The sequence below is a fragment of the Pinus tabuliformis genome, chromosome 1_2 (genome assembly GCF_031772625.1).
Source record: "Pinus tabuliformis cultivar Carrire ecotype Pingquan chromosome 1_2, CPIR1, whole genome shotgun sequence".
In the NCBI taxonomy this organism is placed as follows: Eukaryota; Viridiplantae; Streptophyta; class Pinopsida; order Pinales; family Pinaceae; genus Pinus; species Pinus tabuliformis.
Genome location: NC_142298.1, coordinates 610,373,455 through 610,388,516, shown reverse-complemented (window position 1 = coordinate 610,388,516; position 15,062 = coordinate 610,373,455).

Sequence of the window (15,062 nt, the reverse complement as noted above, 5' to 3'; positions counted from 1 at the left end):
GTGTGTGAAGGTGAGGCGTAGCATATTTCAAGTTAGGCATAATGTATTGAAAGCTAGGCTACACATAGTTATATTGAAATCTAGGCATAACTATTTGACTGACCATAGAAACAACGTAGATCAATAGGATTCCCACGATGAATCCTCGGGATATAGAAGTAACTTGAGCAGAATACATTGTATTTCAAAACCTAATAGAAGAGACCATCAAAAACTGATAACCATCAATTTGATAACCTAATATGAAGCTAAAGTATATCAACGTGTGTGTGTGTGTGTCTATATATATATATATATGAAACTGTAAATTTGATGTCGAATCCATCTTGCTACTATGTATTGTGGGCTCCTGTAGCAAGGTAATGATCCATGAGAAGAAACATCTCAATGGATCATGCCCAAATTTTTGTACTCTTGGGACTATTACTTCACATCACCCCACTTGTCTTCTAGAGGTATGGATGCATGTGCTCCTTCTACCCACTTGGCTCAAAATTTCCCCCTACTAGAGGTCTCTGCTTGAGTGGATGCCTCCACTCGGTCTCCTCTCTACTTCTCCAATTGTGGTTGCTCCACAAGTTGCTGAGGTTGCTTCTGAGGCTGTATGTTGAGAGGTAATTCATTCTCCCTCTCAACCACCAAGTCTCTAACATTTGCCTTTCTCTTTAAGGCTTTTCATGCATCTTGTACCTCAAGTGCATACAGGTTCTTGACTCGCACACCGATCTGTTTCACTTTTCCCATTGCGATGTATCTAAGGAAAACTTTTCCTTCACTAAAAATCACATTGTAGCCACAGTCTTCCAATACTGCGATGGAAACAAGATTCTTCTTTAGTCCTGGAACATACCTCACATATGTTATTTTGAGAGGGGAGCTAGACTCCCTTTGAAAGCTAATTGTATCGATGTCGGTCGCGCTATACCTCCCATCATCTCCAAACTCTATGTTATGCTTGAGGTATTTCTCCTCCAAGTCACTGAAGAGATCTCTATTCCCCGCCATATGGAATGAGGCACCGCTGTCGAGATACCACATGCTTCCCATTACAATGCTAGCCATGCATGCAATGAGAGTAAAATCAAGTTTGAATTGTGAAGCTAGAGCTTCACTTCTTGCTGCTACTACAAGCTCCTTCTTGCTTTCTTCCTTCTGTGGGCATATCATGGCATAGTGCCTGAACTCGTGACAGTGAAAACACTTGATGTTCAACAATTCCTTCTTCTTGTTGCCATCCTTGCCTTGGGACTTCTTTCCCATGGATTTCTTTTCTTTGCTGACTAATGTGAAGTCCTATTTCACTACTTTGGATGAGGTCCCATCTCCGGTGTTCCATCAAATCTCTTCTTGTACCAATTCAGACCACAATTGCTCCCACTCTGGTAGCTTCTCCCTCCCATTCATTAAGTCCTGGTAACTGTGCCAACTCTTGGGAAGGCCTAGAAGTGCTAGTCTCACTATATCATATTCTACAACAGTAATTGTGACACTTCCAAACTAATCCCGACATTAGGTGAAATTGGTCAAGTACTTCAAAATTGAGTCACCCTTCTCCATTTTGATATTTATGAGTTTGTCCCTCAGTGCCAACTTCCTATGGTAACTTCTATTTTGAAGCAGGTCTGTCATTGCCCTCCACATTGCAAATGGAGTTTCCTTACCATGGAGATTTGAGACAATATGATCTCTAAATCCTTCTAAGATAATCCTTCCCGCCTTTGCCACACACTTTCTCCATTCAGCCAAATATTTGGCATCAGATGTTGGAGGCTTTGGAATACCATGACCTATGAATTACTTGAGCCCGTTGTCTTCCAACAATGCATACATCTTGTCCTTCCAAGATATGTAATCCAAGTTGCCCTCCAGGGCATACTCAAGTCTCAAACCATAGAATGTCATTCTGCTGACTTTGAAATATGAAACTGCAATTTCGATTTCACCTACACAACAAACTCGTATTCTACTCTTCTATAATGTCTTCAGCTTTGATACGATGTATTTTTTTACTTGTAGATTCAAAATTCTTATGTAATATTCTAAAACAAAATACTTGAATCTACTCTATTCATCAGCGGAGACAAAAATTGATCGATGAAAAAACTAAGTAGAAAAGGAAGAATTTCAATCGCACATAACATAATATTTTTCTGGGGAAAACAACTGCTCAAAACCCTGACTATCTATATTGCATTAACCAAAAGATTTGAGAAGAAAAACAATGGTTGTCCAACCCAAAAAATTCCTACATAAGTACAATCTATCTCTCTGCTTCACAAACCGGCTCAAGCCAACACTTAGCCAATTCTTCTTCTTGCCAAGCCCTTACTTCCTTACGCAATTCTTAAGAGAATTAACCCATATTTAATTGAAAGAATCCCTCACCACAATTGTACAATCCATCATAGGTATTCTACTGATTGCATGCACCATTTGTACAACTCATAAAATTAAACAACTGATAGTACATTGTCCCTGAACTCTAATCTCATTTGGGTCTTCCTTTGAATTGACATGCATGAATTATTTGTGAGTGAATCTTCAGTTAACTAGTGGAGCAGTGAAGCTGCACTGAAGCTTCTCCCCACTACTAGACCTCCTACTAGTTCCTCCAACTAATTGAACTAGTTTAACTGACTATAACTTAGTTAGATTGAGTTAATTAATTACAACCCAAAAGAACTCATTTTGGACACCTAAAATTTAGGAATCACTCTAACTCTAGATAGACTTCCAACTCGAATTTACTGAGCCAAGTAAGTCAAATTAACTCATTTAACTATTACAAGTTGCTATGAGAATAGAATTTTGATTTAATTCCTAATTTGATTCAAGGAAAAATTAAATTAGGATTTCTTGTTGTTATTTTTAACATTTCTTGTTTCTATTTTCAACAATAAAGTTGACTACTAATAATACTAGCAATTTCCCAAAAAAGGTGTAGATAGGATTATTAAATTGGAAAAAGTTGTAGTTTGGTTTCGTAATCATACAAATTATATTGCTATATTAAATTTTAAATTTTAGTGTTTTATTTTTTTAATATATGTGTGTGTGCGCTTTAATTTTGTAACTTTTTGAAGTTCGAATTCAAAGAAATGACAAACATACCATGTTCTATATTGCAAAGCAACATTGGTTGAACCTGTAGAAATTCCTTGTACTTGGTGAATATGGAGTGGGTTCACTTATGCACTTGGTGGGTTCCCTTCCATTAATCTCAACTGGGTCTTTCTATGAACTAATATGCATGAGTTATTTATGACAGAATATTCAGTTATCTAGAGAACACTAGTTGCATGCATGCATGTATTAACTGACTCAACTCACAATTAGTTCCTCCAACTGTTTGGAACTAATCTAACTGGGCTTAACTTAGTTAACTGAGCTAACTAATTACAACTCAAATACAACTCATCCTATCTCCTTAATTAATGGATAACTTCCTCAATCAAAGGGATAACTGTTGCATGTCTTCACATAGACTTCATGTTTCATTTTCTCCAACTAATTAACTGAAGATGAATTAATTAATTATTTTTCAAACAGCTGCTGAGACCAAATTCGAATTTTAATTCAGGGACTAATTAAAATTGGAATCTATCCCGAAATGATATTTATAGCAATGCAATTTTTAACATTTCTATTTTTTGCTATGTCCAACAGAGTTGGAGTATATCCTGAAATGCTATTTATAGAAATGCTTTTTTTATCATTTCTATTTTTAGTGTTTCTTGCTGCTATTTTCAACACTCCCTCTCAACAAGAAAGTAGTTTCAAGTTGGCATAGACTTTGTATCCCATTGCTTGGTTCCTAGGACGAGAGCCTGACAGAGATGGGTCATTCAACTTGAACCCGATCCTAAACCTTTGAAATGTTTTGCATGCAACACTTCTCTCAAGTGTTGTTGCTACATAAACTCTAGGAACACAAAAAATATCCAGCCTGAATCAGAATGATGTCTCTGTCATCAAAGTATCTAACTGCTATTGCATCAGTCGACTGAAAACTCTGCACCTCTGTGCTCTTCAGTGTCTGACTGCTCTAGCCTTTGTCACTTTGATCTATGACTGCATCAATCACACTGATTCCTCCTGCTGCATCCGTGCTGCTGCTGGTCCTTTCTCCCAGCACTGCATCCACACTGCATCTCTTCTCATCATGTTGCATCGTGCTGCCCACTACTGCACTGCAACTCAATTACTGAGAAGTAAGTAACTGATCTCCCAACTGACCTCCCTATTGGGCTAGAAATACCCTCTGATGCTGAAGCTCCCTTTGCAATTCAAAAGTTCTCCCTCTTTGGCCTCTACGCTACTGCAACAACTCCTTGCATCTCGCACTGTTGCATACCTCTCTGTGCCATCCTGCACTAGTGCAACACTCCTGTGCCTCTCGCATTACTGCATCGTGCTAGCTCCGCATTGTCTTAGGAATCCTACACTGTAGCTCTCCGTGCCACTCTATTTGCATTCATCTCTACCCACTTAGCTAATCTTGATACTCCTCGTCAGGGCTCCTGTAGCAAGGTCTAATCAAAGAGGTTGGGCATCTCAAGGATCCTGCCCCTATTTCAACCTTCTTGGGACTATCACTTCACATCGCCCCACCTCACATCTGGAGGTATGGATTCATATGATCCCTCTACCCACTTGGCTCGAAATTTACCACTACTAGAGGTCTCTCCATGAGTGGATTCCTCCACTCAGTCTCCTCTCATCTTCTCCAGTTGTGGCTGCTCCACAACCTCCTGAAGTTGCTTCACCAATTGTGGCTCCTCCACAATTGTCTGAGACTTCTTTTGGCGCTACATGTTGAGAGGTAATTTACTCTCCCTCTCAACCACCAAGTATCTAACCTTTACCTTGCTCCTCAAGGCTTTGCATGCATCTTGTACCTCAAGTGCATACAGGTTCTTGGCTAGCACACCAATCTGTTTCGTCTTTCTCGCCGACACGAAATTTTCTGGAAAAAGAGCTGATTTTAAATCAGCGATATCTCCCTCATCCGAACTCCAATTCAGCCGAATTTTTTTTTGAGTTTGGGTATTTTTCTGCAAGGAATCCAGATCTGATATTTTTTTATGAAAATTTTGTACAAAAATTTTCAGATCTGCTCTGAAAGCTCATGCCCCAATTTTTTTTACTTCGAATTCTCTTCTTTGTATACTGTTCTCTGCTCTGATAAACCTAGCTCCGATACCATGTAGAAATTTCTCTATGGATCAGCTGGCTCAGATACCATGTAGAAATTCCTCTATAGATCATCTAGCTCTGATACCATGTAGAAATTTCACCGTAGATTAAACTAATTATGCAATGTACTAAAGCAAAATACTTAATCTACTTCTACAATCAAACTTGTGGAAGCTTAATTGATTTTTAGCAAGATCAAATAGAAAACATATAATAGAGAAGTAGAATCAATCACAAATGAAACACAGAAGAATACTCTGGGGAAAGTCTCAGCTAAAAACCCCACTATCTCTATTATCATACAAGTGGAAATATCTCAGGATTACACAAATATTTAGCTCTCAAGCTATCAAGCTCTTAGTACAATCCATCACTACTTCTCAAAGATAGAATAGACAACACATGTGCCTTCCTTCAGTCCTCCAAGCCTCCTATTTCATTGCGCAATTTCTCCTGGGTCCTCCAGCTGCAACCTATGTGATTCTCACCTCACATGCAACACTCACCTCTGAAATAACTGCACAATCCTAAAGTAGATGATTCCTTCTGCATGGATGAGTTTCCTTTATAGGAAAATTCCTCCAACTGATAGTACATTGTCCCTTCCTTTAATCTCAACTGGTTCTTTCCCTGAACTGACATCCATGAGTTATTTATGAGAGAATATTTAGTTATCTCGAGAAAACTAGTTGCATGCATGCATGCATTAACTGTCTGAACTCACAATTAGTTCCTCAAACTGTTTGGAACTAATCTAACTATACTTAACTCAGTTAACTGAGCTAACTAATTACAATTCAAATACAACTCATCCTTATCGCTTTAATTAAGGGATAACTTCCTCAATCGAAGGGATAATTGTTGCATGTCTTCACATAGACTTCATGTTTGATTTTCTCCAACTAATTAACTCAAGGTGAATTAATTAATTATTTTTCAAACAACTGCAGAGACCAAATTGAAATTTTAATTCAACGACTAATTAAAATTGGAATCTGTCCTGAAATGCAATTTATAGCAATACTATTTATAGCATTTCTATTTTTTGCTATTTCCAACAGAGTTGGAGTATATCCTGAAATGCTATTTATAGAAATGTTATTTTTAGCATTTCTTGTTGCTATTTTCAACACCATCCCATATGTGCTAAAAGTGATAGAATAGATCTGATTGAAGAGTACCTTGCTATTGGAGAAAATGTCTCCTCGTAATCAATTCCCTCCGCCCGAGAGAACCCGTTGGCCACAAATATGGCCTTGTGTTTCTCAACACTTCCATCTGCTGCTTGCTTCAACTTGTAGATCCACCTGGAACCTACCACTAACTTGTCCTCTAGCCTTGGGACAACTTCCCAAGCTCTGTTCTTGATAACGGAGTCATACACCTTTATGATGACATCAACCAATACTAGTTTTTGCACTGTTTCCTTGAATGAGGATGGATCAATCTTTACACTCACTCATTAGAGCCATGTAGCCAGTGTACCAATCTGGTGACCTCCTTTTCCTGTGCTATGATGTGGGTGCCCCCAAATTCTCTTTAGCATCATGCATCAATATGCCGTCTTCTCTGGTGTGCTTCATTCCATCTATGGATGTCTTTGCATGAGTGCATTCCTACACTTTGTTCTCCTCTGCTTGTGGATGCTCCACATCATCCTGAGGTTCTTCCTTTGGATCCAAAAGCTCCTCATCTGCATGTAATTGAATCTCCCTCTCAAGGGAACATCTCATGGCCTTCTCTTCATCGAAGTTCACATCTCTACGAACAACTTTCATCCTGTGAGATGGCAGGCACACCTGATAGTTGTGAGGTGTATCAGTGTACCCCACAAATATTCCCAACTCAATTGTTGGCTCTAGCTTTTTCCTTGCATCCTTGGTAACATGAAAACAAACTGATGAACCAAAGATCCTAAAGTGTGACACATCTGGTTTCTTTCTTAAAAATGATTCTTCTAGTCTATGCATCCCAAGAATCCGATGAGGACTCATGTTATTCACATATATAATTGTGTTTTATGCTTCAGCCCACAAGTGCAACAATAGGCCCTGATCATGTAACATCGTTTGTGCATCTCCCACAATACTTTTTTTCTTCCTTTTAGCCACCCCATTAAGCTGTGGGTTATGGGGTGCTATTAACTCCCATTAAATCTCTTCTTATGCACATAAGTTATTGAACTCATTCGACACATATTCTCCACCGTTATCTTTCACAAAAAGTGCTTTAAATTCACAAAATTTTGAGAATGTCTGGTCTTTCTTCTGCATGAAGAATATCCAACACTTATGTGATAAATCATCTACAAATATCACGTAATACCTATGCTTGGCCGTGGAGATTGTCGAGAACGGTCCACACACATCTAAGTGAACTCTTTCAAGGATCGCTTGCGCTCAATTTTCCATATCATGAAAGGTGGCTTTTGTGTACTTCCCTAGTGTACACCCTTTGCATGTATGTCACTTCTCTAGTGCACCCTTGGGAATTCCTATAGAAATATGATTCATGATCTTCAAGGATCCATGGTGAAAATGGCACAATATTCTATGTCATCATTCACTGATGTCTCGGCTCTTCACCTTCTCTGCTTTCATTCTCAAAGTAGCACAGTCTTCTACATCCAATTTGTAGAGGTTCTTCACCTGAACCCTAATCTGCTTCACTTGTCTTGTGGCTATGTGATGAAGGAATGGCTTTCCTTTCCTAAATATCACATCCTAGCCACAATATTCCAACATAGCAACTGAAATTAAATTCTTCGTCAGACCCAGAACATACATGACATCTTTTAATGTGAGAGGAGAACCAGACTCCAAAGTAACAATATCGATGTTGGCCGTGCTATACCTTCCATCATCTCCCATCTTGATGAGCATATGGAGGTCCTTCTCCTCCAATTTTCTGAAAAAATATTTATTGGTAGTTATATGGAATGAGGCTCCACTATTTAGATACCACACTGTTGGGACAGGGTCCCCTCGGTCAAATTTTGTTAAAGCTTTGTCAAAAGTTTGTAAAGATATTGTAAAATCTCTGCATTTTGAGGCGGGAAGTGTGTGTTGTGTGTGGAGCATGATTGTTCAGAGGTCTTTTGTTTCAGCTGGATGTATACCCCAGGAAGTTTGTACACCCCTCCACGCGGGGGGGTGCGGGGGGGACTTGTAAAAGTATAGTAATTTCTAGTCAATCTGGGCCGTTCATTAGGCAGATGATATGACGGTAGAACTTATGTTTAGTTTAGGGTTTTTTGCCCTAGAAGGAAACCTCCTCTCTTTGTATGAGGGCATTGTATTTGAGGCTGAGATATAGATGTGTATTCTGTGAGCGAGAAACAGAGAGGTGAGACTGTGAGAGAAAACAGAGGATATTACAGCGGATTTGTTGTAGGTTGTGTCTCTTCATTTTGCTGGATAATAGAAAGGAAGGACTGGCTGTTCGGGGTGGACGTAGCCCAAACTGGGTGAACCACGTATATCTGTGGCTCTCTTGTTTTGTGCATTTTCTGTGTTTATATTTCTGTAATATTTTATGTGTTCCATTGCTCCGTAATATATAATTTTCTAACAGTGTGAGTAGCACAGATCAATAGGAATCAAAGAAGCTTTAGGAAGGTGAAATCCCCTTAGTTTGTTAAAGACAAGTTATTTTGATACTCGCCCATAGTTCACAGATGAAGGAAGAGTATAAAAGGAAGTCATAGAAGAGTCATAGGTAAGGGAAGTAGGAAGTGCATGAGTTGAATATGATTTTTTCTATTATGTACTTGGGTGAAGGGGAAGGCTCCTACAGCTGTGTATGCAGAGACCTTGGTAAGTTTGCAACTGAGTGCGCGGGCCCTTGCAGTTATTATGTGCGCAGGGTTGGAAAGCGTTTTTAACTGAGAATATGAAGCACAATAAAGAAATATTTTGAAATGATATTTGTGTATTTGTGTATTACTGTTTATTTATGAAATTGTTGTATTTATGAACTATTGAATGCATTTAATCAAGAAAAGTACTTAATAGATTCGCAAAGATGTAGATCTTCTTATTTCTATGATGTTATGCATGTTTAGCGCAATCAGAGAAGGACATAAACTTGTTAAGTGTTATTTATTGTAAGTTTTGAGCTCCAAGGGTTAGGTTTCGTGAAGGTCAAGATAAATCCCTAGCTCTGCAGGAAACACATCACATAGTCTCCTGGATGCAGAAACCTCGTTCTAGCATACTCTAATACTACCTCGGGTGAGACTATAGCCTGCGCTACGTGGGTTGTTGCCGAAAGGGCCGTAGTGTAGGGTTTTGTTGGTTAGCGCAACTAACTCTGAACTTGGGTCCAAGCCCCATCAAGCCAACAAATGGTTTTGTTTCCCAGGAAAAGATCTATTTGAGGGATGTGTGATGTGCGATCTATGGAAACCAACAAAGAAGGAGATTGAAAAGTGGATAGATCGGAAGTTGCATGATTTTGCAGCTCAAGAAAACAGGAATCCGTGTCTGTCGAAAGAAGAGTTGTTACAGAGATATTTATATACAGATGAACACGAAGTTTTCTTTTTCTCTTTTCTGTGTGAATTATATGAATGGTTTTCTAAATTGGCAGATGGTCAACCTACCTGGAAGCTAGATAACCCTATTGTGTGGACTCCATAGTTAGTGAAGCACCTGGAAGGATCAGAATACAAGGTTGCGAAGGATGTTGATTACTGGATCGATAGTATTTTGGGTGGATTTTTCATTGAGTTTGCGATTGATAGGTCTGTCAGTTATAGCATGTTATGAAACCGGCTCACAAAAAGATAGAAAAGATAGATCAACGCCTTAGAATTCAGTCTCTTTGAGGGGGAAACCTCCTTTACATTACACAAATGAATGATTCCTTCATGATTCAAATGACAAAACCTCCTTTCTATATATAGGAGTCTAAGGAGTCACAATATAACCCAACCGACCTAACAATAACAATATAAAGGCACAAAAATAACAATAGAGGGATTCTATGGGGCATAGTAATAACAATATGGGGACAATAGGGGAACAACAATATTAATAAGGGTTACAACTACAATAGTAATCGGGTAATCACTAGTATTATAAGGACCTAACATGCCCCTCTCCTTCAAAAAAGTGTTGTCCTCAACGCTTGAGTAGTTCTAGATGCTTCTATATAAAATTCTCATCCTCCCATGTGGAATCTTCATCAGATAAGTTCTTCCACTTGATGAGATACTTCGAAATTGATCGATTTCGTAGCTATCGAGTTCTTGTTTCTGTGACTGCTTCCGGTTCCAATATAATTTTTCCTTCCTCGTCAAGTTCTAGTAATATTGTTTGAACTGGGAGCTTGTCGCCTATAACCTTCTTTAAACATGAAACATGGAAAACTGGGTGCACTCGAGAAGCTGCAGGAAGCTCCAATTTGTATGCCATAGTACCAATCTTTTGCAACACCTTGTACAGAATACTTTGGTGATAATTTATTATCCTTCTTAGCTTGCTTGAGGGACATTTTTTATATCGTTGTAGCTGTAGGAATACCCAATCACCTACATCAAAACTTCTTTCGTTGCGATGTTGATATGCCTGTCGTTTCATTCTATTTTGTGCCGACACAAGGTTATCCTTTAAGAGTTGGAGGACTTGTTGTTGATGCTCGATGTGATGTTCCACTGCTTGAACCTTAGAATTTTCTTTTAAATATGATGTGATGGATGGTGTTTGATATCCATAAAGTGACATAAATGGGGTCATTTTTGTTGTTGTATGGAAGGAAGTGTTATACCACCATTCAGCTAGAGGCAACCATTTGACCCATTGTGTCTGTTTATTAAATACAAAGCAACAAAGATATCCTTCCAAACATTTGTTTACTATCTCAGTTTTCCCATCAGATTGAGGATGATAAGATGAGCTATAAGCTAACTAAGTACCGAGACAAGAAAATAATTTTGTCCAAAAATTTCCAGTGAAAATGGGATCTCTGTCACTTACAATAATCTTTGGGTTTCCATGTAGCTTTTGAATTGTTTCCATAAATGCAGTAGAAACTATACTGGATTTAAATGGATGTGATAATGCACAAAAGTGTGCATACTTGGTAAGTCTGTCAACTACCACCATGGTGACACTCTTTCCCTCAGACTTGGGTAAACCTATGATAAAATCCATTGAAACCTCTTCCCAACATTGGCTTGGAATGGATAAAGTTTGTAATACACCCGAGGTCTTAATTGTTTCAACTTTATTTTGTTGGTAAACCAAACATTCCACCACAAAATTTTGAATATCCGATTTAAGGCCATCCCAAAAAAAATCCTTCTTAACCCTGTGGTAAGTTTTTAAAAATCCTGAGTGCCCTCCTAAGGGAGAAGTGTGCATTTCCATAAGAATCTTTTGCTTGAGTTGGGAATTCTTACAGAGGTATAAGTGATCTTTGTACCATAACGAATCATTTTGCTAGCTAAATGTATAAGATGTACTGGAATCTTGTAGTAACTTTCGAATAAGTGCCCACACTTCTTCATTATTCTTCCATTCCTCCCTTGCTTCGTTTATCCAATCTGGTTGGATAATAGAAATGGCACACAACAATGCTTCTACATCCTCATCCTTTCTTGAGAGTGCATCTGCCACCACATTTTGCTTCCGTTTTTTCTAGATGATTTCAAAGTCATAACCCAACATCTTTGTGACCCACTTTTATTGCTCTTCAAAGGATAATCTTTGTTCTAAAAAGTATTTAAGGCTACGATGATCCATTTTTACATTGAAGTGTCTTCCAATTAGGTAGGGTCACCATTTCTTAAGTGCATGTAGTATTGCCAACATTTCCTTCTCATAAATAGCTTTGTGTAAAAACTTTCCCTTGATTGGACGACTTTCAAAAGCAATGGGTCTTTCATCTTTCATTAAAACAACATCAATTCCATTTCTTGAAGCATCACATTCCACAATAAAGGTTTTTGTGAAGTCCGGTGTAGCTAAGACCGGTGCTTGGCACATTGCCTATTTAAGATGTTCGAAGGCCTTTGTTTCTTCCGGAGTCCATGAAAATGCATATTTCTTCAATAATTTTGTTAGAGGTGCTACTATTCTCCCATAATTCTTAACAAACTTGCGATAATACCCTGTCAACCCGAGAAATCCTCGCAAATGCTTTATGGATGTGGGGATTTTCCATTCCTTAATGGATTTAATTTTGCTAGGGTCTACCTTAACTCCTTCATGAGATACAATATGACCCAGATATTCCACCTCTTGTACTCCAAAGAAACATTTGGATCTTTTTGCAAATAATTGTTTCTCTGCCAATACTTGTAGAACCCTGTCAACATGTTCAACATGATCCTTCCAAGACTTTCTGTAGATTAGTATATCATCAAAAAATACTAACACAAATTTTCTAAGGAAGGGTTTGAAAATGGAATTCATCAAACCTTGAAATGTAGAAGGTGCATTGGTAAGGCCAAAAGGCATGACCAAAAATTCATAATGACCCTCATGAGTTCTAAATGATGTTTTCGGAATGTCTTCAGTCTTCATTCTGATTTGATGATATCCTGAATGAAGATCCAACTTGATGAAGTAAATTGATCCATGAAATTCATCCTGTAATTCATCAATGATAGGAATGGGAAACTTATCTTTAATAGTGAGCTTGTTGAGCTCCCTATAATCTAGACACATGCGCCATGATCCATCCTTTTTGTGCACCAATACTACTGGAGCAGAGAAATAACTTTGACTAGGTTGAATTATACCAGCCTCTAGCATTTCTGCAACCATACGTTCAATTTCACTCTTTTGGGCATAGGGATATCTGTACGGCTTGATGTTTGGAGGAACACTTCCTAGAATCAGATGAATAGCATGATCATGATCACAAATAGGTGGGAGACCTTTGGGAGTCTCAAATACCTTGGAATGATCGTCCAAGACTTTTTGGAGATCTCGAGAAATAGATGATTTCGATGTGGAAACATCTAGCGAACATAATTGTGCAATTACACCTCTTTGGTCATTTTTTAGAAGCTTCGTCATAGCTTATTATCTTTCCCAGTTTCCCTGCAATACCCCTTAATTCAACTTCCTTTCCTTCCGTAGAAAATTTCATGAAAAGTTCTTGAAAATTAAAAGTTATTGTACCCAAGGATTGTAGCCATTGGACTCCTAGTACAATATCAGCACCTCCCATTGGAATGGAAAGCATTGGGCTAGTCAATACATATTCTCCCATGGATAGCTTGATATTATGGCACTTTACAGAGCAATTTATTGTTCCTACATTTGCAACCATCACTTGACACTCTGGTGTTGGATATAGGAAGCAATTCAATTATTTTGCTACCTTATAATGAATAAAATTGTGGGTACTTCCTGAATCAATCAACACTATTACCTTTTTATTCTTGATTTGTCCTTCTATCTTGATGGTTTGAGGAGTGGTAATTCCAGCCAATGCATTACAAGATATGGTCGGATTCATTTCTTCTTTATCTAGGCTTTGTTCCTGGAGTATATCCTCTTCTTTTGACCTTTCTTGCTCCTTTTTTTCTTCCTCTTCACAATCTATGTAGAATAATTTCTTCTCAGCACACTTATGACCTTTAGTGTATTTTCTATCACAACTATAACAAAGACCTTTTGCTCTTTTTTCTTCCAATTGTTGTGGTGTCAACCTTATAGGTTTTGGAAGACTAGGGGAAACAACACTTCCATCTTTATAGTTGTGAGTGGTATGCTTCCTGGTTGCCATAATTTTTCTTTCCGTTTTTATTGCTAACCTGAATGCCTTCTCTAATGAATAAGGTTCCTAAAGGCGAACATCATGTTGGATATTCTCCTTTAAAGTCCCTATGAACACATCAATCCTATGCTCCTCTGGAATATTTTTTACCCTTATGTTCAATTTTTGGAACTCCTCAATGTGCTCCATTATTGAACCCTTTTGTTTGAGACTTATCAATTGGCTAAAAAAAGTGTTGCTTTTTGTATCCTCATAATGTGCTGTCAATTATTTCGTAAAAATTGCCCAAGTGATAATTTGTTTATGAGAGAAAAGCCATTGATACCATACAAACTGATTGGGTTCCAAATATAAAGTTGCAATACGTACCTTTTGTGTGTTTTGCACATTATTGAGATCGAAAAATTGCTCCATCTCTAATATCCATGTTGCGGGATCCTTTCCATCAAACTTCCTCATATCGATTTTTGGAATATGGTGGGTCTTCAATCCAACATTAGAGTCTATGAAATCATGATTAACATTTCTTTTGTTCGCATCATGAGTTTCCTTTACTACCCTTTCACCATTAGTAAGTATTTCTTGTAGAAAATTTGTCAAATCTGTCTTCAAATCTGCCATGCCTGTCTTCAAACTTGTGTTCAAATATATCTTCAAATTGTCCATCTTAGCTTCCATGCCATTCATCTTAGCTTCCAATCCATTTATCTTAGCTTCTTTTAGCTTTTGTGAGAGTGACATTTGTTGCACTTGGTCTTGTAATTTTGATATATCATGTAGCATTTCTTTCTTTTCTTCATAAGTCATGCTAGAGCTTTCAGGTTGCTTACTAGGTGTTTGCATTTTATTTCCTCGGGGCATCAGTTACCGATAATAATTCTCTACTATGCCCTTTGAATTCCTTCAAAATAATTTTTCAAACCAAGCTTAAGAAAGAATTTAAAAAAATCTACACACCTTTTTTCACTTTGTAGGAGCTCGATATTGCCTCTGATGTATCTCTGTAATTTTAGATCATCCAGTTTTGAAATTGCGATATGTAGTAACCCTTTGTGTCCTATTTCCAATGCCACTAGTCTGATCCAAATTGGATTCTCCAAGGAAGAGTTATGCGAAATCTCCCACAGTGACCT